Source organism: Hirundo rustica, chromosome 5 (genome assembly GCF_015227805.2).
Source record: "Hirundo rustica isolate bHirRus1 chromosome 5, bHirRus1.pri.v3, whole genome shotgun sequence".
NCBI lineage: Eukaryota > Metazoa > Chordata > Aves > Passeriformes > Hirundinidae > Hirundo > Hirundo rustica.
The window spans coordinates 53,276,783-53,304,448 of NC_053454.1; the positions used below are offsets into that span (position 1 = coordinate 53,276,783).

Below are 27,666 nucleotides of genomic sequence, written 5' to 3' on the forward strand. Positions count from 1 at the left end.
TGTTACCAAAGGAGTAATTCAAGACCAATATTTCTCCATGGTCCTCAATGATCAGATAACAAAACTCGCTCCTGGCAGTAAATATTATTCCTATTGCAGCTGGTTTTACAAAGACTGGCCTGTCCCATTTTAAAGGCTTTCTTTGACACAGTCAGTGATTTTAGAGGCTTCTGCTTAGGTGTATGATGCACAGTGAAAACTGTCAGTCAGAAAGCTTTACTGCACCTGAAAGCAAAGCCAACAAATTATTCATGACAGTCAATAACTCAGTGTCTACAAAGTATGTAGGTTTAGATTGAAGAAAAAGAAGAACCTTCTTACTATGAGAGTGGTGACACACTGGAACAAGCTGCTCAGAAAACGCCCCACCCCTGAAGTGTTCAAGACCAAGATGGGTTGGGCTTTGAGGAACATGGTTTAGTGAAAAGTACTGCTGCCCATGGCAGTGGGGCTGGAACAAGGTGGTATTCAAAGGTCCCTTCCAACCCAAAACATTCTGAGAGTCTGCCCAACTGCTAGAGCAGCAGTGTTGAAAGGCACCAAAAGCTGCGTGAATCCTGATAAAACAACTCTCTAAAGCAAGAGACCTTGCACACTAATGACAAATGTAAATTCCAGGTGAACCCTCAAAGGTACCTCAGAACTGATTTCGGGATGAGTAGTGCTAGTAAAGTCCCTTGATGAGCAACATAAAATAAATTTTAAAAAACCCTGTACCACAATTCAGATTCTCCACACCAGGAGAGAAAACATCCTCTGTTCAGAAATGCTTAACACAGCTGCTGAACCAGGACCTCCTACACTGCAGCACAACATGTGAATATATTCCCAAAACACAGCCCATTTACATCTGATTATAGAAACATCCACTGAACGCCATATATTCCAATTCTCATGTCTGCCTTGATCTTTTTGTTACATAATGAAGCTTTCAAACTGGAACCTAGAGGAAGTTAAGGGACTTTTAAGCCACTGGTATTACCAACTATGAATAAGAACTCTCATTACTAAACAAAACAAGCAACAGTGAATCTCTTTGCATATTTGTTCTCCTTATAATTTTATGAATTTATTTTCCAAAAATGGTATGTTTTCCTTGATTCTTCTTCTTTAGAAAAAAAAATGAAGACAAAACTATCTAACCAAAACACTCTGCTACTTGTTAAACACATAAACAGGGAATGTGACAAGATGGGAAATGCAATCAGAATTCAAAAGAGCACCTGAATTTCAACAGCAGTAGTAAGATTAAGCCATCTTATTTGAAAACTTAAAGCACGTTCTGAAGCCTGGTAGAGTACACCTACTTGTTATTCTTGTAAGGATATACACAGATGGCATATACACATAGCCAAAATACAGTCTCACCAGGATAGTAAGTATATTAATACTTAATCTAGTAGCTCTTGTTAGACAACAGGCAGTCATTTTGCACTTGTAAATGTCACATTTAAGCAAGCATGCTGCTTGCAGACTCTCTCTGCACACTGTAAAAACACTGCTAACAAAATGACACAGAGAAATGGAGTTAAAGTCCACAGAGGGGATATAATCAGAAGTAATGAAGGAGAGCTCTGTTCCTGGACAGCAAACTGCCAGATTCAGAGCCATCAAACCAACCTTCTGCTTTAGCAGAGCAGGATAGGAAAGTTCCAGAACTTTAGAAGTGTTACCAAGAAACTGAACTAGTGATAGCACTGTGCCACGTGCCAGCTTGGACGAGGTATTCAAAAACATCTGACGCACAGCAGTCTTAGTCAGTCCTCCTGAGATCTTTTGAAAAATCACAACTTTGTGCAAAGGGACAAAGGGGACTTCTAAAAATCTACTGTATCTGACTACAGCTTAGACAGACAATAGCAAAAATATGCATAAGCTTCTTGAGATAATTTCTCAGTGTTATATTCAATGTCTTTATGATCAGTGATGACAGATGATGACAACACCAAAACTCCGTCATTTTCTTCTGTCAAGAACATATGTCACAAAAGCAAGTTCCACATGCAGGAGATGTCTAAGAAACAAGACAATCATCTTCCAGCATCTGACAGCAACCAGACAGTGCAACTTAGAAGAGTAAAACACTTAATAGAAATTAAGTCTTTTCTTAAAAAGAAAATGCTGCTACAATAAGCTTCAAGATAGTTTTTCTGCTTCAACTGGTGATAAAAATATCTTGTATTAAAAAAAAAGAGCTTTTGATTTCAGAAGCCATGCGTTATTTTGACTTGATCAATGTTTGTAGGCCCTGTCTCAGTCACCCTATTTATTTAATCACACCCACATTTAAGAAAATGTGGCAAATACTTCAGTAAGCTTCCAATTCAAATATAAAACAACTGTGAACAAGCAAAGGCAAAGGATGAAATTCAATGGGTAGTATAGAAGCTAGTTATTTTGTAATAGTAAAAAGTTCTCTAGTATGGTTCTAAATTAGTCTTAAAAATAGATATTACACATTACATACACCTCTGATAGAAATCAGTTGAATTTGGTTTTTCTTCTCCTCTGCCTTGACTCTTGAGATACTATAGGTATTTTACAACTTTTTTAGTTAGCCACAGTCTCTTTTTTCATGCTAACATTAAAATTTTTACTCATCATTTATAATTCAAAAGAGGATTTTTTAGGTCTTCCAGTCAAGCAAAAAGCTTAACAGAAAAAACGAAACCCCTCCTGGTGAGCATAATTCTTGGTCTTAAATTTTCCTGGAGACGTCCACGAAGTACCCCAAGGAAGCAGAATATCACTATCCTTTTAGTCTTCCCCTTGTTGACTTTTGCCATTTCCTTCCAAATCCACTGTACAAATCACAGTCCCTAAAGAATTCTAAAGTGTCCCATCAGATGTACTTCTAAAGGGTTTTTTCTGCATTGCTTATTTAATGCCCAATTATCAAATCACTTTTAAAAAAATTATTGTAGTTGTTCTACATGTATGAAATTTTAAATTTTTAATAATGTTTTTGCAAGACCAAGTACCATATCTGTGCCTCTCTCTTTCTGTCTTCAACCCAGCTGCAAAGTGGATGGAGTTCTTTAATTTCCATCCCATGTGGGAAATTACACTACAGCTGTATTACTTTTCCCTTAATGATATCAATAAAATTAACACCTCTGCTTCAGTCCTAAATTCCCATCAAGAAGGGCAGAGATTGCACTATTACCTCTTCAGGTCGTTATTGCTCTAATAATTATGTCAAGGGTTACAACACTTCTTGGCTGTGAGCCAAAGGCTGCTCTGTAAAATATTACAATGCATTCTCTTTCAGTCTCTTTTTTGGATCCTATCACAACTTCAGAAGACATGGCCAGCTGAAAAATAGGTGTAGCTTCAGCGAAGTCCAACAGCGAGTTACTTTCCCTTTATTACAGACATGGCATAAACATAAACACACAATTCTTTGTCCTGCTGAAATAGTAAATACATATATTCTCCCAGACTCCTATGGTCAGGCTCAATTTCTCTCTTTTTCTCTCTGATTTAAAGCAACGTGGCAGGCTTTTCTCAAGTCCAGACTCAGCTGACTGCTTTTGTGCTCCATCTCATCCTTGACTCAGAACACTTTTGAGTTCTTCACAACGAAAGTGAGATAAAATGGACAGGTACGACATGCACGAGTTAGGGAAGAGGGACAGCTCTCTCCACAGTCACTCTCCTCCCCAGCAGCCTTGGCCTTTTCAGCCGTCCCGCCTGGGCCACGCTCTCGTCAGATGTGCCTCCCCCAGAGCTGGAGCGGCAAGGCTGGGGCACATGGAGTCAGTCCTCCTGTGCCCAGCTGGCTGCCACCGGGCAGTCCTGGCAGGTGGCCTGCTGCAGCAGCTCGGCTGGGTTTGGCTCATCTCTGCCTTTGTAGGAAAGGCGGGAGACACTCGAGCGCGCTGAGCGATGCAGCTCAGCCAGGTGGGACGGTGCCAGGCGGCTGCGAGCCAGGAGCCGCCACGGCCTTGGAACAACAACACGCAGGGCAAGGGCTGAGAGCCCACGTGGAGGAAAAGCTTGGGCAGGCACCAAAGCTCCTCTGCCTCCTCCCCAGCCCTTTGCCCAGTCCCAGGAGGCAGAGGTGGGTCTCAGCTGCTGCTGAGGAAACCAGATAGGCTGACAAATGAGAGGAACAAGACACAGCCTGTCTGAAGTCTTTTCTACATGGGACAGCACAGCGAGACCTGAGTTGGTCCAGGAGTGGCTGAGCCCAGACAGAGAGGTCTTAGCCTTGAGGCCGTGCTGCCCCTTGCATTTTGCTCCCTTCCTTGTGCCTTCCATGAGATGGGCAAGACACTCTCAGCTGCTCCAGGAACACACTGCCAGGGTGATTGCTGCTGCAAGAACTTTGAGCTATCTACTGGCTCTAGAAAAACCCTGACTTGACAAGGAGTTACCTTAGGCACCTTCACCATTGCTGCCTGCAGGGAGATATTCTCAACAGACAAAAAAAAAAAAAAAAAAAAAAAAAAAAAAAAAAAGTGAGAAGACTTGGTAGAGAAAGAGACATTTCTCTACTTGACATACATTCACAGCTCCAGCAAGGCTTGGGGTGGTGGGGGGCTGGCCATTGCAGGCAAGGTCACAGGTACTATAAAACTGTGTCTATGACCAACTTCTAGGCAATTTAGGTATTACTACAAATCAATGCAGGGCTGTAGGAACCCATCACTGAGACTTTCCACTGTGGATAAGGAAAACTCATCCAACTTCTGCTCAAGACAGAGGATACAGAATACCTGTAAGATCACAGAGAAGATGTGAGCAACTGGGATGGAAAATCAACACAAGAGACATAGGTACATGAATTGCAGGAAAAACAATCCCAAATGGGAGTTCCTTCAGGAAAGCTGCTGCTGCTCCAGTGTGCAGAGGCAATTTCCCAGGCAGAGAGGTAAAGCTGACTTGACTCTTGATCCCAGAGAAAGAAATTCTAGCCCATTTCTACAAGATGTAAATGAAGGATCCTATGATGAGTATTAGAGAGGTCTTGCCTCCGGCCAAGAGGCTATGAAGGACAGCTGGATTTACTGGACTGTGGATGCAGTGGAACACTGGAACACTAGAAACACAGGAGTACAAGGCTCTAGCAGATACCAGCACAAAGGGTATCCTGATGGCACTGAACTATGCAGTGGGATTGTTGTATAGCTGCTTTGGAGAAAAAAGGAATTAAAGAGCTGTCTATCTTGCACAGTCTCTCAAGGGATTGCGGACAGTTGAAGGACCACAGGTACCGATCACTACCGTAACAGTGCACCAGCAGCAGTGTCACATCAAGCAAGACTCCATGCTTCCATCCATAAGCTGAGTCACCAAATGGATCACCAAAAAGTCAGTAGTAGGAACTGTTCACCCTTCAATAGCCCCATATGGCCAGTGGGAAAGGCTAATGGGGAATGGCGATTAACAGTAGATTATTGTGACACGACAGAAATCAACCTGCTGCTATACCAGACAAACTGGAGACAAAGGCAGCCCAGTGGTGTACCAAAACTGGTACCACTAATGTGTTTTTCTCAATTCCTTTGGCAATGGAGCTCGCTTCACCTGGAGGGGTGCCCAGTACACTTGGAATCCCCCACCCCTGGGGGAGGGGCACAGCTCTACCATCTGCCAATCCAGGCTGCAATGGAACAAGGAGAAGGCTCAGAACACCTGCAGTAAATTGATGACACCATTGTGTGGGGTAATACAGCAGAACAAGCTTTTGAGAAACAGAAAAAATACCTCAAATCTTTCTGGAAGCTGGTTTCGCCATTAAACAAAATAAGGTCAAGGAACCTGCACAGGAATAAAATGCTAAAACAATATTCATTAGATCCCAGTGGGTGTGATCAACGGAGTCACACCTCCATATGCACCAATTAGTAAGAAACACACACAAGCTTTCTTAGGCAATGTAGGTTTCTGAAGAATACACATTCCAAATGACTGATTGCCAGCTGTATCAAGTGACCCAGAAGAACAATTTCACACGGGCTCTGCACAACAACAAGCCTTCAAACAAACTAAACAGGTGGCAGTTCTAGTGACTAGTCTAGACAAGACAAGAAGTTAAAAACATACACAACAGTCAAGGAAGAAAGACCTTCGTGGAGCCTCTGGCAGAAAGCACCAGGGGAGCCTCAAAATCAGCTAGGTATTTGGAATCAGAAACACAGAGGATCTGAGGCCTGCTATACTCCAAATGGAGAAATACTGCCAGGAAAACTGGTTTGAGTTTTGTTAAGTATATTGCGCTAATAAGGAAAGCAAAGTACTCAAGTACATGAAAGTTGGTTACTCCTGCAGAAAAGATGGGACACCACTTCTTCAATAGATGACTTTAAAGACAAGCGGTTTCATACCTGTAAGAGAGCTGATAATCTTCAAATTGGAAGCTTAGGAGCTTTGCTTTCCTTTTTCTTCAAATAAAGTAATTTAGACTCAGAAGAAAAGACATGGAAGAAAAAGAGACGTATTTCAGAGCCTCAGCTATCTGACTGTCCTGCAAAAATGTAGAGCAAGGCAAAAGTCAAGAGATGCCTTAAAATCACAGAATATCCTGAGCTGGAAAGAATCCACAAGGATGATCCAACTCCTGGCCTGCACAGGACAAGCCCAATTATCACATCATGTGTCTTTAGCAGAAAGGAAAGTTAATGACAGCACAACTTTCCCACCCTCACAACAACTTCATTTTTAGCAAAGCAGACCTTCATTAGATGGTATCCTTTTCTAGTAATAGTCAGAATTAAACCTCTGCAGGGCCAGGATTTCATGTTTGCATCTAATAGAAAGCTAGCTTGGAGCAGCAGCACATTGCTTGTATATTTCTTGCACTTTAACTCCTCGAGGGACATCAGAGAGATTGGATATGAAAAAAAGCCAAAAACCTATCAACAAGTAAAAAATGATCATTCTGTGAATATAGCTGTAGACAACTGAAGAAAAACAGAGGTAGTGAAGAAGAAATTCCTTAATTTTGGTGAATCCTATAACTAGGCAACTCAAAAATGAGGTCAACATCTCTAGAGACAGTTTCAGGAAAGTCCAGGGCAAACAAAAGCTAACAGCATGGCATTTCCTTCGGAAAATATCTGGAACGGTGTCAGGTACTACAACAAAGTGAGAGTGACTTTGAGTGGTTGCTCCTTCAGCTCCATTAGAAAACACACGAGCTACTCCAACTGATAAGATGCGCTGAATGCTAAACTTACTGACCGTCTTCATAAAGAAAATACCCAGGCTTCACCACCAGAACTACAGTCCATATCCCAGAATGGCATAGAATATTAATGCAACTAACTCACTGTTTTGATCACTCATCCAGATTATCAAGAAGCATCAGTGAACAAAGGAAGGACATTTTCTTGTGTTTTACCCTCAGAAGATGCTTTGGATAAGGCAGTGACACAATAAGGCAAAATAATTCAAGAGGCAACAAATAAATCTATTGCAGGTTTGACTGTGTACAAAATACCTGTCATTTGTCCCCATTTGCTGTATTCTTTGTAACTTTGTGCATAACAACAAAATGAGTTTTCAGCCTTGACTCATCCTCAATTAGATGAGAGATGGAGATCAAACATCAGCTTGCAAAATTACTACCAAGCAAAGAACTGACAATTATTGATTGACTTAAGCAGAATTAAAGGAAAAAAAAAACTAAAACAAACAGGTCATGAACTTCTAACCAACTGTAAATAAACTGCAGAAAGAGATAACATTTTGTAGAGAACAGATCAAGTTTCACCCTTGACAAAACAGCTAAAAAGCTTTTTCAGTTAAAAAATAGTCAATAAAAACAAAGTGTTTTGCTTTCCTTACAGCTTTGCTGCTATTTTCAAGAACTATAGAACCAAAGTCCCATAAGACTACATGTCTCTCTAGCAAAGGGCAATGCAAGAAGGTTACAAGATCATCAGTTTTCATCATGAAGGAAATATTATACACATTTCTACACATTAAACTCATATTTTTCCATAGAACTGTAAGGCTGAATTGAAAAAAGGAGGTTAATCAATACATACCTCTGGAGACTATAAAGGTTAGCCTACTACTCACAACAAACAATAAAAGATCCCTCTTAAAGAACATGACCAGACAGGAACAATTTTAACCAACATTTTAAAAAACATATCCTATTATAGCCAGTCAATCTCCTTTCACTCCCCAAAGCAAGGCTGATTTTAGTGAACTTTTAATTCAGATTATATTCTACACTTTAAGCATAAGCTGATCTATCAAAACTTATAGTGGAAGCTTGGTATTTTCCCCTGGTTTAATTATCTTGCACCCTGGTCTGACATTACTTTATACCTCCCCTCCATGGTATTAAGAAAGCATGCTCCTTCTATCAGCAGAGAAGACTAGATTTAACATCTAGTTCCTGGAACTCCCTTTTTTAATGAAATACAAAGTGTTCAGAAGGGGTAAAGAGAGTGAGGAGACAATGTCTTTGAGCACTGCCTTCAAGGTGGCACTTTGTCATTTACCAGATGCCATGCCCTTGGCAGCTCCCCATCGACCCTGCAGCTGTGGCTGTCTTGACAGAAACATCAGTCTTCAAGACACCAGTGATGCCCCCTGCATTTCTGTGGTGCCTGGTGTGATCTTGGCAAAGCCACCTAATCATCCAAACATTGAAATGGATAATGCTTTCAGGGTTATTTGACAGATATAAGGAAATATCTACCTAAGAGTTCTAAAATCTTTAAGTGACAAGACCTTCTGAAACAAACAGGCACAGAAAAGTGGGGAGAAATAGCAACAAAAAGAAACTGCCTTAGAAATGTCACACACTAATTATTCATTATTTTAGTATTATCCCAAGCATTCAAATGGGAAAGTTCTATTGCTAAATGTTAGACTGTACATCTGCTGCTTGCTGAGAACATATGGTGCAATTGTAATGGGAACTGCTGTCTAAGGGAATACAGCACTTTATTTGGAAGCACTTGCATTGTTCATCATCTTTCAGTAACCACATACAAGTTGCTCTGCTACTCAGAAAACCATAGAATGGGTTAAAAGAGACCTAATTATGTCCTCTAGTCCCAAGCCCCTGCCATGGACCAGGACACCTTCCACTTCACCCAGCCTGGGCTTGAACACTTCCAGGGATGGGGCATCCACAGCTGCTCCAGGCAACGCACTGCAGTGCCTCACAACCTACACACTGAGGAATTTTCTCCAAATATCTAATCTAAGTCTACTCTCTTTCAGTTTAAAGCCTTGTACCCCTTGTCCTACCCCTACACACCTTAGTAAAAAGTCCCTCTCTGGCTTTCCTGTAGTTCCCTACAAGATATTGGAAGGTGCTATATCATCCCCTAAGAGCATTCTCTTCCCCAGCCTGAACAACCCCAGCTCCCTCAGCCTGAGTAGGAGATGTGTTCCAGCCATCTTTGATCACCTTTGTGGCCATCTTTGGACATGCTTTAACAGGACCAAGTCTTTCTGGCATTTGAGGCCACAGAGCTGATGCAGCACTGCAGGTGGGGTCTCAATGAAGCAGAGCAGCAGAAACCTCTCCCTCACTCTGCTGGTTATGCGGTTTGTGATGAAGTCCTGGACACAACTGGACTGCAAGCATACATTGACAGGTCATGTCCAACCTCTCATGCACCAGCACCCCAAAATGTTTCTTTGCAGGGCTGCTCTCAGTCCACTCTCCACTCACTGCATATCAGGATTTGGGGACGTTTGCATGGCCCTGTTTTCAACTGTTCTACATACATTATGTAGCTATATTGTTTTCTTTTCTAAATATGTAGCTAGGACACAAAGTCATTCAACACATCAAATAAATTCAGAACTAAAAAATATCTTTCACCTCAGTCAGGCTAAACTACAGAGAACATAAGTGTTTTCAGAATTATCTCTGTTTCGGTAATTGCTTTTTTTGAAGAGTCTCTGAGCAACAGCATCAGACTTACAATCTGTTCTGGAAGTTTACACCAATCTCTTTAAGTAAAATAAGCTGGTCAAAAACCAGTTTAATTTCTGTTAGATTAACCAATTTAAAATGTACAGGTAAATGCAAAGAATTTCATATTTACTTGAACTTATCATTCCCCTTCTGGACCACCACGCGCTCCTCACCAAGCAAAACAGTCCTGTGTGTATTTGAGCAGATGAATTGCCTAATTTGACACAAAGGAGAGTGGAGATACTGGACACTATGGATTAGTCCTACTGTCTTTAATCTGCTTTCAATAGATAAAAGGGATATTCAGCATCTTACTCCTCCTTTTATTAAGACTTCTGTTTTCCTTACATTCTTACAATGAATGGCAAAATACGTTTTCCCCTTATTCAGCTTTGATAAATGAACAGTCTGGAATTGCCAAACACAGGATTTGGTATTCCACATTTTACTGAATGAGGAAGTCATTAACAGATCAAAGCTCAAATGCTGGTGTGCGTGTTTAAAGTTACTTGCATTCTTACACAAATACTTCCAAGGCATGCAGTGCACACAGCGCTTTCACACCCTCACTCCTGGCTGATTCGAGGGTATCATATTCAAGCAAACATTTGCAATATTCAGGCCAATGGGTTACATTAACCATTATCTTTATCATCATATTTATCTCATGGTGGTGCCTGGTGTGATCTTTATGGATCTCATCTTTATGGATTCTGACAGCAGCTTTAAGAGTCCCCATTTATAAGGAGGATCTGAAGAAAATTGCAAACAAAATGCTGACACGCCCATGAAATGGAGAAAACAGACAATGACTCAGACTTTAAACTTTGTACAGGAAGATGGCTGGCTGAATACAAGGAACAAAATACATAGGAACTGTAAACAGAAAATACAAGGAAAGTGAGGTTTAGGCACATAGTAACTGAAAATGGAGGTGGAGCCAAACTACCGAAGTACTTAAGATACACAGGAGACAGGTGTGGACCGACAATTCAGATTGTACTGAAAATGCAATTATAGTTATTTAGTAGAAGAAAGTACTACAGATAGCACGTTACAACCAACACAAATACCAAAGGATTCCTGGGAATATCCACACCAAAGGTACTGGAAAAAAAAAAAAAAAAGAAAAAAAAAAAATCCAGAATCTTAATGCTAGCCTTACTGCGGCTCATTTTAAGCTATTATATGTATATGTACTCACAATACATTAACCTGTTCTTTAATCCAGACCAGCTGAAGTTACATGGAAAGAGCAAACCATCAATTGTTAACCTGGCCCCTGACTACCCAGTTCATATGTGTCATCTGCAATCTCTAAAGCTGTTATGAAAAAATAAGTTTGTCTGAAAGAAGAGGTGAATCAGTTTTGTTGTTTTTTTTTTTTTAACTCTCTGTTCCCCCAACTCCTGCTCTGGCCTTATTCTCTTTAGGATAGTAGCTCATGTTGTGTGAAGCTCCCAAGATGGGGACATCAGCACAAGCACACCTGCATGGCTGTCCCTGATCTGGCCCTGACACCGGTCCATGGCTCCAGCAAAACTCTCACACCATGTCCAGGCACCTGCTCCAAAACTCCCCAGCTTCAGCCTGTAACATCTAGAAGAACTCCAAAAGCTTCCCAAGTAAACAGCCAAAATGACAACTATAATCCTCAAGTTCTGACAAACAGAAATGACAGAACTGACCAAAGAGCACAAACCCAGGTTTCCTTCCCCAGTTTCCAAACCTGAGAATACCAGGCAGCACAGTGAGCTTCTGGAAAGGCAGTAAATGCACAATGTGCTGGACTCAAGGCAAAAGCAAAGCCTCGAGACACAAATTCCAGGGCAATGTGGACTGTGTACAGATGATAGCAGTATAACAGCATTACGTAATGCTAATGCTGCTCCTCTGGAGCTTATGAAAATGCCACATCTCAATGCTATGAACAGAAGTGCTTAAATACATAAGGCAGATCAAGTGAAAGAGATTTCCACAAAATGTCATGTCTATCTTTTTACACAATTAAGACCATTTATTAGCTTCAAAAGTTACTGTTGTCAGATATAAGTAAAAGGCAATGCTGAATGAGAGAAGGAAAGGCTTGTAAGGTTGACCAGGAATACTTGAGTTATTCCCCCATTTACGAATGAGCTATACAGGAGCACAATACCTAAGAGGAAGCATTTCCAAAGCAAAAACTAGAAGAGTAGCTGGAAACAATTCCCTGATGCTCTCTTTTGGGCTACAGGAAATTTGTGGCTTTATTTGAGGAATATAGAAATACTTCAGAAAAATAAAAACCCAAAGACAAGCTCCTACTCTGATAACCTCACTTTAAACTGCATGCAAAAATCCAAATGGAAAAGGTTTAATTAATTTGGTCAATAAACAGTCAATTCAACTATTGAGAATACACTTCCTCCTTCCCACTATGAGGAAGGAGGAAATATTTATTGCCCTGACAAATGTCTGAGCGTAACAGGCAAGGTGCAGTGATGGCACAAAGATGTGAAGAGCTACAATGCTCCCAGGAGAGGGTGGCCACAGCTGTGTCACAAGAAGGTGACATCTCACATCAGCTGAAACTACATCAACCTGACAGGATTCAGCTACAAGGGTCCTATGAAGCTTCACCTATAAACACAGTACAACAGCTCACAACCAGAACTGCCCAAGGCACAACAGGTTCCACAATAACAGAGTGCACAACTCATACTAAGTTATACAAGGAAGGACAGGTTATTCCCAATTATATCCTGCTTGCCCATCTACCCACATCATTTAATGTTAATGTGTTATTATATCGCTGCCACTTCAAAATCTGGAGAAGCTTTGTTTTGTGGCCAAAATCTGGAAAAGCTTTGTTTTACTGGACTCCACCTGGAACACAGTTAGAGTTCATTATCCATATCATTATCCATTACGACAATAGCCTGTCTGCTGATGAGGTGACAAAAAAAGTGGGTTTCTGTAGTATCTTCGTTTAATGCTGGTTTTATCAGTAAACCGCAAATAGCAGCCATCACAAAGATCAACACAGGCCAAACACAGAAACAATAAGAAAACTGCACAGCACTTGTCTGTTAGTGGTTGTAGGGCACAGCATAGCTTTCACTTTGATGTCTCTTCCTGAACTGTTGTTTTGGTGGCATCGGTATTGAAGCACTAGAATTGACTGACTGTGATCAAACTGTGCAGGTACTCACAGTCCCTAGCACCTAAAAACCAACACTCTTATTCAGGTTAGCAACAAGGAACTGGTTACCGTGCCCCTGGGCCAGACCCCAGGGTAGCCACCACTTTCCTACTGGTTTCTATAACAGCATGGTGCAAGTCAAAGGCAGCTTGTGGATACTGCAGAGGGCTCCTCAAGGACTTGACCTGGAGAAGCTGCTGTCTATGAGAATGCAGCCTACGACCTCAGGCCTTGCACCTTCATTACGCATTTTCCAGTCATTACTCCTCCCAAACGAATGTTAGCAGCAGAGGACACGTGGTAGCATCAAAACCAGATAGTGGCCCTTTTCGCACTTTATAACGAAAAAAAGCAGACTTGGCATTATGAGCCATTAGGGCCATTTTTTTGAACCTACCTGCAAAAAAAAAAAAAAATTAGTTCCTTTCCCCCCCAAGAAAGCCAAAGAAATTGTTTCAGTTAGTACTCAACTGCTTACCTTCAAAAAATAAATACAATTTTGATTTCTTTTTTTTTTACTAATGAAGTAATGTCAATTAAAATCTTATAATTACTGAATAACAAATAAAACTGATTTTTTAAGTATTGGTCAAGACTTATTTTTCCTGACACTACAATAGTTGAAAAATAAAACTGAAGTTTATGTTATACGATTTTATACGATTATTCACTGAAGCACTGAAGTATATGTCTCAGTAGCAAAGTGATCAATACAACCAGCTAAAGTCTTCTGAAAAGCTGTATTTTTAAGAGAATTACCTCCTTGAACAGACACAAACAGTATGATGACTTATCTCAAATTTCTTTACCACACAAAATGATTCTAAAAAAGTATTTTTTCATACCATATTGAAAGTATGCTTTTGAAAAATCACAAATAAAAAAAGAACTTTGTCTTTAGCAGCAATCTTTTTTATCTTTTTCCTGCTCTGAAAGTCTTGTTGCAGATGAGTCTCACAATTAAAGCCCAATTAAACCAACTTTGAGATGGACAACAATAGGTTTCACCACTTACCCAACACCATTTTTTTAGAAACAAAGAAACAGAATAGCTGTTAATCACATATAGAAGTACCAGTTGTTCATTAATGCATTTTTAAGTGCTAAACCTATTTCAGAAACATCCATGCTAATTATCAGGTATTGTACTGGTAACATGTTCATGAGCCAGAAAAAAAACTCCAAATATGAGCCATTCCTGGAGACTCAAAACAACCATGGTTCACCTACCTACCTACAGTGTGACCCAGTACTCACTTCGGCTGGCTGTTCACCTAGGAAAGGATTTCTTCTGCAGATGAACTGTCAGCACTGGACATTCAATGCCAGTTCATGGCCCTTGTTCTCACCAAGTTCAACTTCATGAACTGTTTTCTGTAGTCTGAAGTAAACAAGCTGAGAGAGTGTTTTAGTACTGATGGAGCAGAGTAGGAAATGGGCAGATCTCGATAAATCAGGTCGTTGGTGTATCATCTTCCACACTATGTGGGCACGTATTGCTAGGAAGACTTTGGCACTAAAATCTACGCATAAAAGAAATGCCACTGCTTCAAAGTAAAGTTTACTGTAAAGACATTTTTAGCAAGAAAGAATAATTACTATTCTTAACAGCGCTAATATTTTTTCAATTCCCGTGAACAACAGTGGTTTTTATCTAGTCTAAGAATGAAATGCTTTTTTCTTTTAAAGAAGCAGAAATAGCTGCAAATGCACTAAGACATACTTTCTGTGCAGCTGTAATGATAGGAATACAGTTTCATACATTAGCTGATGTGCTCATTTGAAAAGAGCAGATGCAAGTCCCCCTTGAATAGCATTACACCACATTTTCAATCAGAAAGGGATTTTTGTGAGCCTGGGTTCAACGGCTGACACAGCAGCTCAAAAACTTGGGTGCTGCCTCAATATTACAGGTTCTATTATAATCACTGTAATTAAAGAACTGACAGCACTTTCATTATGAATTCTCATCCAGCAGTTAATAATTGAGCTGTAAAATTAGCTTTGGGATGTAATTTTGAATCTAGGTATGAATGTCTTTTTAATTGCATAGGAAAAAAAAAGAGTCTGGAGTTTTTCCACTTTTCTCTGAATACAGGTAACTATAATGCCTAAAAACAACTAAAAGCATTCTGAAATGCAGTGCCTATAACAGAGAAGCCCTTTCAGAGATTTTTAAGAAAATGATTCAATAAAAACATCTTACGTTGGTTGTGACATAAGACGGACAAGAGGTTTATGAGACATGGAGTTCAGCCAGTGGCCTTGCTTGTGTCTTCAGGAAGGTAATGTCTCTGTGCTTCACCTTCCCTGTCTGTGGAAGGAGAATAATGGGCGTAATGATCTGCACATGAAATGCACTCAGTGAAACCTCAGGAACATGCTGTGTAGCTGACACATCTTTTTTAATATAATACACGACTGCTGACCCTTGCACATCTGAGACTTTATATTCCTCCTTCACATGGATCTGCATAGATCCTGCGTGTGTGACAAGTCAGGCCACCTACAGACCTCTGATGCCAATTAAATACACCTGTCCCATGTAATCAGTGAGGGCTAATATCAGAGCTTCAAGATCCTAACTACACCTGAATGTTGAAAGCTTAATTGCAGGAGTCTAGAGAGCTTAACACACATACTACAATAGCCTAACTGCTTGTAACTACCCACTTAGCTCTACACAGAAATTTTTTCTAAGATGTATAATCAATCATGAAAAAAAAGTGAATGAAACTTCAGCTTACTCCAAGATTTTAAAGATCTTACTACTGCTGGTGCTACCATTTACCATCTCCCTCCATACACCTGATCAGAAATCCGTGCTATAAAAACTTGTCTTTTTAACCTCTAAAGAACCTCTCAAAAGCAGAATCTCTCATAGATGAAAGATAAATCAACAACAGAACAGCTCTTGGAAGTACTACCGTTAGAAAAACTGCCCTCCTTCCAAAACCCTGAACAAATTAACTCTACTAGACATATGTGTATCTCTTCCCTGAGGGTTTTTAAACAGAAGGATTCACCTCAAGAGACCTGAAGTCTGATGCTGCAAGTCATGCCTTCAATATAATTTCAAAGCAGTTTGCAAACAGAGATATTGCAGTTATCAGTCTCTTCAACACTGTATTTTCTCTGCTTGACTTGATTCACAGTCATTGAGGATTGTGGCACCACTATCCACAGCATAATACTGACCAGAATAAAGTACTGTTACAGCTGTACAGGGAAAATGAGCTTTAGGCTTTAATCCTCTGACACTACATTCACAATCATTTATTACTTCCAATGCTACTTCTCTAGGCCTATAATAGTACCCTTAAAAACATTTAAAAAGCTGTTCCATAAGCATTTAAGGCAGGAGCTAAATGACAGAAATCAGAACAAGTGAAATAGCTGAAATTAACACTTCATTGTACCACTACCACTTATAATGTACACATATTCTCTCTTTAGACATAAAAACACAGTATTTGTTTTCAAAAGGACCAGTTTAAACTTTAGGAATCACTAAAAATTGCCATTGTACCACTACCAGAACCACATTATTCCTTCAAATAAAATCAAATAAGGAAAAAAAGTCTCTGTTTTCCTGCAGGTAAGCGGCACCAACACAATTTCAAACCATCAGCACTATTTCTTGCTGACATCACTACATGATGTCAGCAAGACTTGATGAAAACACCTGGCATTTCAATCAAGAGAATTAGATTGTGTGCGAACTGCACACTGTGCATTGCTGAACCTGTGAGGCTGTTACCTTCTTTAAGCCTCTTCAGCATTTTACCCAAGACTGAAGAGGAACAGGAAGAGCAACTCCCAAAGGTCTTGTCCACAAGTAGCCCGTGCCAACAGCCTGTCTGTCTCTGCAGTTAGCTTACACAGTTTGCCAAACACTAGAGCTCACATTATAACCAAACAAGATGACCCAGCAATTGACAGCCACAAAAAAAGGTTTCATGTTTTACAACTGAAATCAGATTCAGAATAAACTGGCAAGCAACAAAGAGCCTCCAAGAAAAACTATTTCCAAGAAAACACACCTAGAAATAACTGTACAAGGTCAGAGCAGTACATTTTATCACAGTTTTAAAGAATGTTTCAGAAAGAGAGAAATTAAAAGTGTACAAGAAACAAACAAAAACCCACAACCCCCACCCAAAAAAGGGAAAAAAACCCTACAACAAAGAAGTTAAAAAAACCAAAACACCACAACCCTCAGAAAAGCCCCAAAACCAATAAAAACACAACATTCAAACCTCAAAGTGCGGGTTTTAGAATTACACTGCAAAATCCTCATCTCTTTAAAGACCTCTCAGAATTTTTCCATACAAATACTGTGTTTTGTAGGTGTTCTCCAAGCCACACACCCATCTTACAATAGTGACATTATGGAAGAATAAACAGAGACAAAGGACACAAGGTTTTCACTGACAGTCAAACACCAAGACCCACAAGCATGATAATTTTTAGAATAAAATTTGTTCATTGTTAAAAATAAGAGTATGTATACATGTCTGTGTGGATCTCCAAATAAATCTACTCCTTGTTCAGCAAAGTACATGAAAGTTTCCATTTTTCTTTCTTCTAAAAACTGGCAAGAGTTTGCTGAATCTTACTGAGATAGCTCAAAGTTCAGACAGCTCATTTAGTCTAAGAAACTTCACTACCAAATTACAACTGCAGTTGGAATGAAGGAATGAGTCAATATGTGCTGCTTCACCTCTTCCATAAGCAAATAAGGTAAGAAGTTTATCTCCCCAAAATCAATATTGATAAAGAAAATCTATACCAGCAAAGAAAGTTAATACCTTGTTGATTTAACCAGGTGAAAAATTACTACATCTTCATTTTTTGCCTGTAAGAAAATAAACCAATTATTTGCAGAATGAGTTATCTGTAACTGGCATTTGTCAGCTGCTAAATTTTGTACACTGCTTCACTCTCTCTGTAAATATACACATGTGTAAACTGCATACTTCTACAAATGGTAACTACTCAACTTCCCAAAGAAGCCAATTTCGTACAGCAAAATCTTATTCTACCTCAAATAAGAAAAAAGAGAAAACCTCCTCAAAGTTCTACTGCAAGTACTGTCATATGATACTCTTTCAAGTTAAAAATTCTTGTGGGACAAGAAAATAACTTTTGAACTAAATGGCCTTACCCCTTAAGCAGACTGTCTGTCATAGGATTTATTACAAAATTCAGCAGAGGAGGATAGTATATGAAGAAGTAAATTAATTGGAATCTTAACAATGGCAATGGAAGAAAATCCTAGAATCAGTTTTAAATTTAAATATAATTTTAAATATATAAATAAATGAAGAAGCAAGGCATGGAAAATTATGCTACTGCATTTCTGGTTCACACACACTCCATTTCTTAGAGATTCTTTACATTGAAAAATGGCATTTCTCAAACAAGATCCACCAGCAGTTTTCTCTTTATGGCCACCCTAGGGCAAACAGGCTAAGAACTGCTCATCCAGGTTTCAGCTCCAGACATTCAAAGGTGCTTCTGGGTGGTGCCAGAGAGTTTTGCAGAAATTGAAGGGTAGGCATCAGAAACACAGTCATCAATCTCAAGTCAGCAGGCAAAAAACTAGCAGACTTAGCAAGAAAGGTTACAGCTAAGAATCCTACAAGAACCCTGAGGAAAAGAAGAGGACTAGGGAAAAGATATGGGAAAATAAAATAAGTTTTGTAGATGAAAGTGAGCTTACAAAGAAGAGAGCGAGGCATCTCAGAGAAACGGGGGGAAAAAAAATCCTCACCGCTGAGAGCAGTGCAGAGGCAGAATTTTGGTTTCCTCATTTTATTTTTGGACGCTCAGCTATCTTCACTCTGCCTCATTTCAGCTACCTTTGCACAGATCCCAGGACCTAGATGGAGCTTGCACTAATTTAACTGAACACTGCACTTCTGCACCTGGGCAGATTAAAACAAAGAAACGAAGCCTGATTAATTTTATAAACAGCACAGTAATTTGATCAATTTTAGGGACGTGAAAGGCATTACTAAAACTATATTCAAGCATTATTAAAACCATGTAACCTTACTCCATAATTCCGTATCATCCACCTTCTCTTTGTTCACTTGCCACATATACCCATTCCTTCCCCTTCATCCCAAACCCATACCCTCATAGCCCAACAATTTTAATTAGCCTTTCATTCCTATGCCCTTTAATTTCATATTCTGAAAGGTCTCCCGGGCACAATTTTTCTACCTCCAACTGCATTGCTGTGGAGGTTGTAATCCTTTAAAGTAAAATCAGATCAAAATCCCTTTTTTAAAAACTTGTCCACTGCCTCGCAGGGAAAACAGGAAGCACCGCTCACCTCACAGATTTTCCACCTTCCTAAACACCAATAAAAATTCACTCATGGTCTGTGTTGAGCTTCCTACCCCCCTTCCATCTTGCTTTTTCCCACAGCATCTTCCCTGATGGATGCGGTCATCCTGCAGGTGCAACTGATCAGGTAACCAAAGGAGGCAGGCAGGCAGAAAGGTGTTAGGACAGGTTGAAGGACCAGCTGGCCCTTGGCAACTGCCTTCCATAAACAAGAATCCAATCCAGCTGCCAGTGACAGAGAAGCCCAAGGCCAGACTTTCCCTCTGTGCTTGATTCCAAGCAGAGATGTGAACCAAAGGCTCTTTTCCAGGCAGTGTCTCACTGACAGGCTATAATGATCCTGGCAACTATCTGCAGTCTCTTCTGTCAAACCAATTCCATTTTGTACCAAATACAAACAAGCACTCAGCAGGAGAAAAAAAAGAAAGCTGTCCCACTGAAGTGAGTGATTCCAGAGTCAGCTATCTCACAAAAGTCAAATAAGGACACCTGAGGGAGAAGAAAAGTATAAACAGTCCCATCTTTTTCCTGCAAACCCCAGGAAACTCAAATCTTTTGTTTCTACTCAAATGTGGCCAAGAATCATAATAAAATATTGATTTTTTTCTGTCTTAAAAAACCAGTTTTTCCTGGTTTATTTCAGTCTTTATATAATGAAGCAATAATTCCTTAACTAGCTGATTTTTTTCATTTATATTACAATTCAGCCTCCAAACTACACATCAAATAAATTTTAGACCTCAACCTTTTAATATCTCAGTACAACTTGCATAGCTTTCAAGGATTAAGACATATGGAAACCTGAGATCAATAATTTGGTGAAAGCCTGACCTCTGTAACAGCCTATTAGACTTTTTTTTTTTGACTTAGGCACTTTTGAAAGAAGGGCATTCTATAATAAATGAAAAGAGAACGGGCAGACATAAGACGATACAAGAAGCCTGAAGAAGTATAAGGAACATTGCTACACCAAATGGTAACAGAAACCAGTCCACTTCATTCATAAAACCAACCAGTTCCCTTATCCCATCTTTAAAATACACAATGCTCATTTTACAACACACAGACACTGTCAACATTCATAAAACGCATTACGTTCTAAACTCATATAAGTAAGCACAGTCTTATTAAACTGAAAACAGCATTGTTGTGACAGGCTGAGATGAAGCTGCAAGAATGTTTTCTAAAAGGGTGGAAAAATCTCAAATAAAATTAAGTGGAAAGGGTCATGTCAGTTTTATATGCCATTACACACTTAAGTCAATAGACTCCAGTACACAGAGTGATAGGTGTTCATGTAACAAAAATGGTAATATTAAATGAGATTCATATACATAGATTGATACTGAGATTAGCGAAATTGCATGTACTGTACACATATTAAAGAAACAGAAAACAATCCTCACTCTTTTCCACTTCTCAGTACAAAGTATCGCTCACTGTATGTATAACTGTGAAATTGGTTCTAGTGAATTATAGCATTAAAGTGAGTTAAATCAACAGAAGAGTCTGGCATCAGGAAAGCTACAATATATATATGTAGTAATGTACCTTCCTACCCTTCCTAAATGTAGGTGGTGTTAAAATACACCTTTACACTAATCCAGCAGACCTTGCACTGACAACATATCATCAACTGGACTGACAGACCAGAATTACTTTATCATTTTGTATGTCTTCAAATTGATCATGGTGCAACTGTACTCCCACTACAAGGTTCCTCAGGCAATGAACATGTAAAGATCTGACTGGAGACAGGGAAGACCACACATTCATCAGCTACATTATCCTGTCAAAACGAAGCTACACATATTAACTAACAATATAGCATGCAACCAGAAATTTATTTCAGAGAGATCCCACTTCGGACTAAAGCCTTATGATTTTGAGATCTGTTCTCTAGAATCTGGACCTAGGTTTCTCTCAGTTCAGGAATTACTGCTTTCCAAAGACATAAACTGTTTTCAACCTTAAGAGATTTTGTTTGCTGAATTTACATGACAGCTGCAGCTTTCAGTTACAATAAAACTGCATATAGCAGGGGCATAAATCACCTCCTTCCTAGATATAGTCACAAAAGCTGGAAACAAAGATTTTTTTTCATACATCAATGAACAGGAAATACATATTATTAAGTGTATCACTTGAATCTATTAGAAAAGGAGTCACTTTAGTGTTCACTTTAGTAATTAATGTAAGAATCATCCATGTGCTGAAAAATAATGTTAAGAATTTTACCTATCAATTTGTGCAATCTTTCACATGTTTTCCAAAGCCCATTTTGCCTCATTCCTTATACCATTCATGCATTCAGGAATGTGCTTTCTGAGTTTTAATTTGGAATCTCTAAGAAGGTTGAAACAGGAGACTCCAACTATCATTTATCAATTAACATTAATCACAGAAAACCATAATGTAGCTGCATTTCAGAGAGAAAGCTGTTCCATGGATGAGATGAGAGGCAGCAATTTCAATTAAAAAAAAAAACCTAAGCATCACCACCAAGCTTAATGCACATCCTCAGAATTCAATCAGAGTAATCTCAACATGAACTACTGAACTGTAATTGGCAAAACCCTTTTCAAATGCATATGCACAGAAAAAGATACAGAATACATACCAGATTTAGAGATGGACAGTGCAGCTGGGCTTTTTAAAGTACTACAGTAACTGGGAAAATACAAGGGCTAGCTCAAGGACTTGTTTACCAAGTGTTAAATACATTTTACACAACTTCCCTGGGTTGTGGAAAGAATTCTCAAACTAAGCATTGGGAATTCTACCTGTCAGCAATGCACTGGCCACACAGAACAGCCAAGTGCCCTAAAACACAGGTCAGACAAGCCCCTAGGTGTTAAAAAAGGAAACTCCCCTGGAGCCTCATTCCTCTGCTGTAATCCTTCACACAAGACCAGCTGAGGGAGGGGCAACGCTTAGAAGCACAGTCCAGTCTGAATTGCAGAGAGCGTCAGAACATCTGTGGCAGGAGGTGCAACCCACATCCTAAGCAATTCATGCTACTAGGCTGGTGCACCAGCACATTTGCAGCAGTTTGAAATTCCTCCTGACTGTCACAGTTGCTGTCTGAACATGCTGCTTTCCATTAACACAGTTCCCCATCATAAATGCGTGTGCCCCAAAAATCATTAGAAAGTAGAAGGATAGCAACTGCACACCAAATCCAGCACTACAAATTTCATCTTTGTTTTTAGCATTGAGAGAAATGCCTTAATATTTTTCCTTTATTTTTCTCTTATTTAGTTACTTCCTTTCTTAAAGTAGAAACAAAATACACCATATATTTTGCTTTTTGTTTGTTTCAGACCTGTCATATCACCCCACAAACAGCTGAGAGACACTTCAGCCCATCCTCCCATTGCAAATGGGCTCTGGCTTCCTCTCCCACTCAGCTGGGTTTCACTGCAACATCACCCTTTCCTCCAGGGATGGGTGCAGTTAGAGCAAATAATAAATGAAATTAAGAACTTAACCATTGAAATCTAGTAAGACAAGCAGAGTGATTTCTCCACAAGCTTAATTATGATGCTACTATAATGACGAACAGCCACACAATAAATGCTAGGGCCTGGGACAAAACCAACGGCAAGAATATCATTCTGGTGGCTACATGGACATCTCAGGAATTTAAATAATTCTAATCATGGCTGCAACACGTAATACTGTCCAATAGTCAAAAATTAGGTGGCAGTACACTGTCTTGTTATGCTTTTGCACAGTTTAATTTTACAGCATGTCTCAAGTGGTTTATTCATCCTGATCCTCTAGGGGTTGACTCATGTAAAGTTTTCTCTAAAGCACTAACCATCAATATTTTTTGCTTCTAATTTGCTACCCTCATAGAAAACATCCTGCTCCATCTTAACGCAGTGACAAAGAAAGGTTTTGTAACAAAATGAATAATGCTAATGTTAGAAATCACCAGCGTACACCATAGCTGAAAAGGTGATCATTACTTCCCCAACTTCAAGCCCAAGAAAAGCTCATTTTCCTATTTGGCCCCAGAGGATGCCCAAAAGATGTGTAAAACTATATGCTAATATACAGATAGATCACATTCCATCCAGGAAACACCTGTGTATGTGTAAAGGAACTCTACCATTTCCGCAGAGTTTCAAACAAATTATTCCTTCCTTCCTTTCAGAATGAGCGGCTAAAATTTGTTCTCCTGTGAGATGAGTAAAGGATAACATTTTAACCTTTATACATTCCCAAATTTTTGCAGGAAGCTTTCACACTGCTCTCGCCATCTCCTTCCTGTACCCATAAGGCTGCACAAAGACCTTCTCCTTCACAGGTATTCTCCAGCAGAGGGATCTGTGCAAGCAATTCTATGCTGGTTTCCAAAGAGAACTTCTCTGCACACAGGAAGGCTGCCCTGTCACTACTAATAATGTTCCAGGCACAATAACTGTGCAGCCAGCACCAGCAAAACCTAGGACATACACATCTTCCCACTTATCAAGCATCCTAACCCAAGCCGCTGTCAAATCTTAACCTACATTCACCTTGTACCCTCAACTGCACTCTGACTAGTTCCAAGGAGGGGGTAGGGAAGGGAAGACAACACAAATTTTCCCATCATTTCCTATTTAGGCCAGTATCTGCTCATGCCATCTCAAGAGAACAGTATGTATTCCCCTAAATGCAGCGTTAAGAACCAATGTATGAGGCTTTGTGATAATTATTACACATCTTCTAGCCTTTAGGGATGAACACAGTACAAACTTCCACCTTCCAAGTCTGATTTTGTGCCTCATTTCATGCACTTCCTCTATGGGAAGAGACTGAAGGACTGTCCAGAGCAGTTCCACTCACAGGATTTGCAGGAAAGAAATATATATTGTCTAATGTAAGATATCATTTCATAGAAAAAGTATATTTCTGGAAAGCTTTTAGGAAAATGAATTCCTCTACAGCCGCTAATTTTAAGCTGCCCATAGCGTTCATTTTTTTATCTTGCATCAGTAATTTCCACTAGTCAAAACAGATAAAGAAACTGGTCTATTACATTATACCAGTTAGTTTTCCAAAACATTCATTTTTGTGCTCCAGGAAAATCAGTTCTCTAGAGAAAAGGAGGTACCACAAAGAAAAACAAACTTTTCTCACGTATGTTCTAAAATACTAAAATCCCTCCTTCTCAACCTTGCACTGCACTTTGATAAGAGATGCATCTGATGAATGATGTGCTGGCTCTGGGTCTAAGGCACAAATGAAGGTTATTTTCTTGAGGGCCATGTGCCAGAGAAAGTAGGGAGAAAAAAAACCTGCTCTTGTCAGAGCTTCAGCTCCCCTTGGCCAATGCTAAGGATGGCAGAAATATGGCACGAGAAAGTTCTGCGTCAAACAGAATTCTAGAAGCTTTTATCACATTAGCATTAGAAGCAAGGCAAAAAAAAAAAAGCTCCAAAATTGCAGGAAAACACCCTGAGGATACATCTTCCTCTTCCTGTTCTATTGCTACCAATAGAAGTAATAATAGAAATTCTAATAGAACTTCTTTACAGTTTTACTGAACCTCTACGGATAATCAGCTTATTTACTGTTTCTATTTTACACTTACTGGTTTGAATATTTTTCCACGCTACTTTCAATAAATTAGAGCAACAGAACCAAAACAAGGCCAGTTCCAAGTCCTATGACCAACTCTTAACTGCATTGCCCGTTTTTTTTCCCCCCACGTCTTGTTTTTTTTCTTTTTTTTTCTTTTTTTAACTCTAAATCTATGCAAGGTTTGCATTAAAATGTAAGAGTCTTGTAAACTTTTTTTTTTTTGCATGGTCAATATCTTACTTATAAGTTCCTTTTTCTAGATGTGAGAAGACAGATTTATTACACTTGAAGCTATTTCCCTCTGAACAGGGAATGCAGGAAGGCATCAGTTGTCAGAACACTGAAATAAGGCCCATGACTGCCTCTAAAAATATGTATAAATTAGAATTAGTGTTTCAAATAAGCAAATGAACAATATTCCACTTCTGAGACTCTTTCTTTGTATAGAAAAGCTGCATCTACTGTGACAATGCCTTTAATTTTAACATTCACCTTTCTGAGGGAGGGTTAATAGCCCCATGACTTAAGTGCCTGTCACAATGGCATTTTTCATGAAGCTGGAAACTGAGAGTCCGTTTAACCCCACCGAAGAATTGCAGGAATTGGAGGATCCTGCTTTCAAACGAACACCTTTCAATTGTGTCAAGAAATTTCAGTGAAATAAACAGAGTGATGTTTGAGAAGCCTGGCGCTTCAACCAACTGGCTATAAAATGTGTGTCATTAGCTACATTTGATCAACCCCCACACCTCACTGTGTTGTACCAAGCAGAACTGACATCTCTTGATGTAAATGCTTCTTGAGGGGGAAAGAGTCCTGCAAAGGAATGGGTTTGGAGTTAAAAGGAATGAACACAAGCTGGACTCTGCAGGAGGAATGTTTTAAAGCTCCCACTCTAGCAGTGCCTCTCCTTTGAAAGATCAGAACTGAGCTTTCTCTCCCTGCAGTGCTGAAACACAGTGCAGCTGAACAGCAAGGCCTGGAGCTGCTTTTTATTGATTCTGCACCGTTTCACCATCACAACTCTGTGTTCAGACTGCATGTTAAATATGGATTTGATATAACATATACATCTTTGTGATTGATTGGGAGCACTAAACAGAAATCTAGAAGGTTATAACATGACATTAGGTTCTCACTCATTTTCTTGAGAAGCTGAGAAAGAAAGCATTGAAGAAAAGGCAACTTCATTTAATAGATAGAGCTTTAAACTAAATGAACGTGAGAAAAAAAACCTCAGAAATAATTCAAGTAAGGTGATTACAAATCACTTTCAATTACGTTTTAAATTCTCTCAATCTCAACAGTGGCTACATATGCTCACAGACGTGATGTGATACACCACTTTATGCAGGGGGCAGATGCCCTCAGGGTACAAACATTCACACTGAGTATAATTCAGGCTTTATCTGAATGTAGCTCTTGCTCTGGGAAGGCCTGGTCCTGCACTGCAGAGAAAAGTGCATGTAGAGATTGGACTCATCTCACTGCCTCTTTGCAGTGCAGTTCAGAGACTTCACATCGCATACTCACACAGAGAAGAAAAGGACTAAAAAACTTCCCTAGGAGAGCAAACACTTGTTCAGCAACTTGTAAAAATGTGTTGAATTCAGGACACAGCACCAGAGGCTCATCATCAACTTCGTAGGCAAGCAATATCTCTACCAGTGAAGAATAATAGCTAACTGGGCATTCTAAAGTCCTCTTGACAGTTAACCTACAATACAATAAAAATATTGTCTTTCTTACAAACTGTGACACTCTAACTAAAAAAAAAAAAAAAAAAAAAAAAAAAAGGCTCATTTGAAAAAAAAAAAAGACACCAGTTTTTCAAAATTCCGCAATCTCCAAACTAAAAGCAATAAAAAAGCTTGTACTCTTTTCATCCTCCCTGCTTTTTGGTTTTAGAGTTGCCACAAGCAGAATCAAGTGAGAAATTTGAGTGATTTTGTAATTCATCTTTACTGGTGATTATTTTTTAAATGTTCCAATATTTTCTGGAACATACTTAATATTTCCAAGAAAAACCTATCTTTATTTACTGCAATAAGATACACGTACAACAGTTTGATTTTCACCCTTGAAAACAAAATTGTATGTGGACAACCAAGCGTGACAGATTAGCCCCGTCGTTCCCTGTTCCGTCTTCAGAGACTGGCATAAAATAGGAAGCAGTCTATATGATGGAAATTTATATGGAGTGACTATGTTTGCAAATAATGAACAGAAATTAACATACCACGTGTGGGATAAAAATTTCCACTTAAACATTCTCAAAGTAATGAGTTTCAAAGTCAAAATGTAATGATTTGCAGAAAATACCCGATCCCAAGAAAATACTAGAGTCTTAAACCTGAAGACAGAGATGATGACTAGTCTGCCTTCATTTCTATTAAAACAAGTTTTTCAGTTTTACATAATTTATTTGCAAGTAACAGATGAAAATATCCATTAAAATTTTTGCCAAAAAAAAGAAAAAAAAATAGCAATTCCATCAAAACATTCAGCAAAAAAGACACCACTGCAACCAAACTTGTACCCTGTTTCACATTTCAATGTACCAGACTGTGTTATCAAGTCATTTTTAGAAATCCATGGTTTTGTGACCTCCTCACAGTTGTTATGACTGTTTGGGAAGCAGTGCAGAGAAGACACA

General features: G+C 39.3%; 1 protein-coding gene across 20 annotated transcripts in view; it reads right to left on the reverse strand.

The window, feature by feature from the left end:
- CCSER1 (coiled-coil serine rich protein 1) overlaps nucleotides 1–27,666 on the reverse strand; it is a 626,082-nt gene that overhangs the window by 546,882 nt on the left and 51,534 nt on the right. The window contains exons 2-4 of one of the 20 annotated variants that reach the window (XM_058420710.1): nucleotides 17,891–17,937; nucleotides 15,286–15,393; nucleotides 14,337–14,460 (exon numbers count right to left, since the gene is read on the reverse strand). The exons of 14 other annotated variants lie outside the window; for them this stretch is intronic. The gene's annotated coding sequence lies outside the window, so the exon portion shown is untranslated. Of the gene's footprint in view, nucleotides 1–14,336; nucleotides 14,603–15,285; nucleotides 15,394–17,890; nucleotides 17,938–27,666 lie in introns of all 20 variants that reach the window. 5 more of the 20 variants (XM_058420709.1, XM_058420708.1, XM_040065134.2 and 2 more) reach the window with 5 other exon arrangements.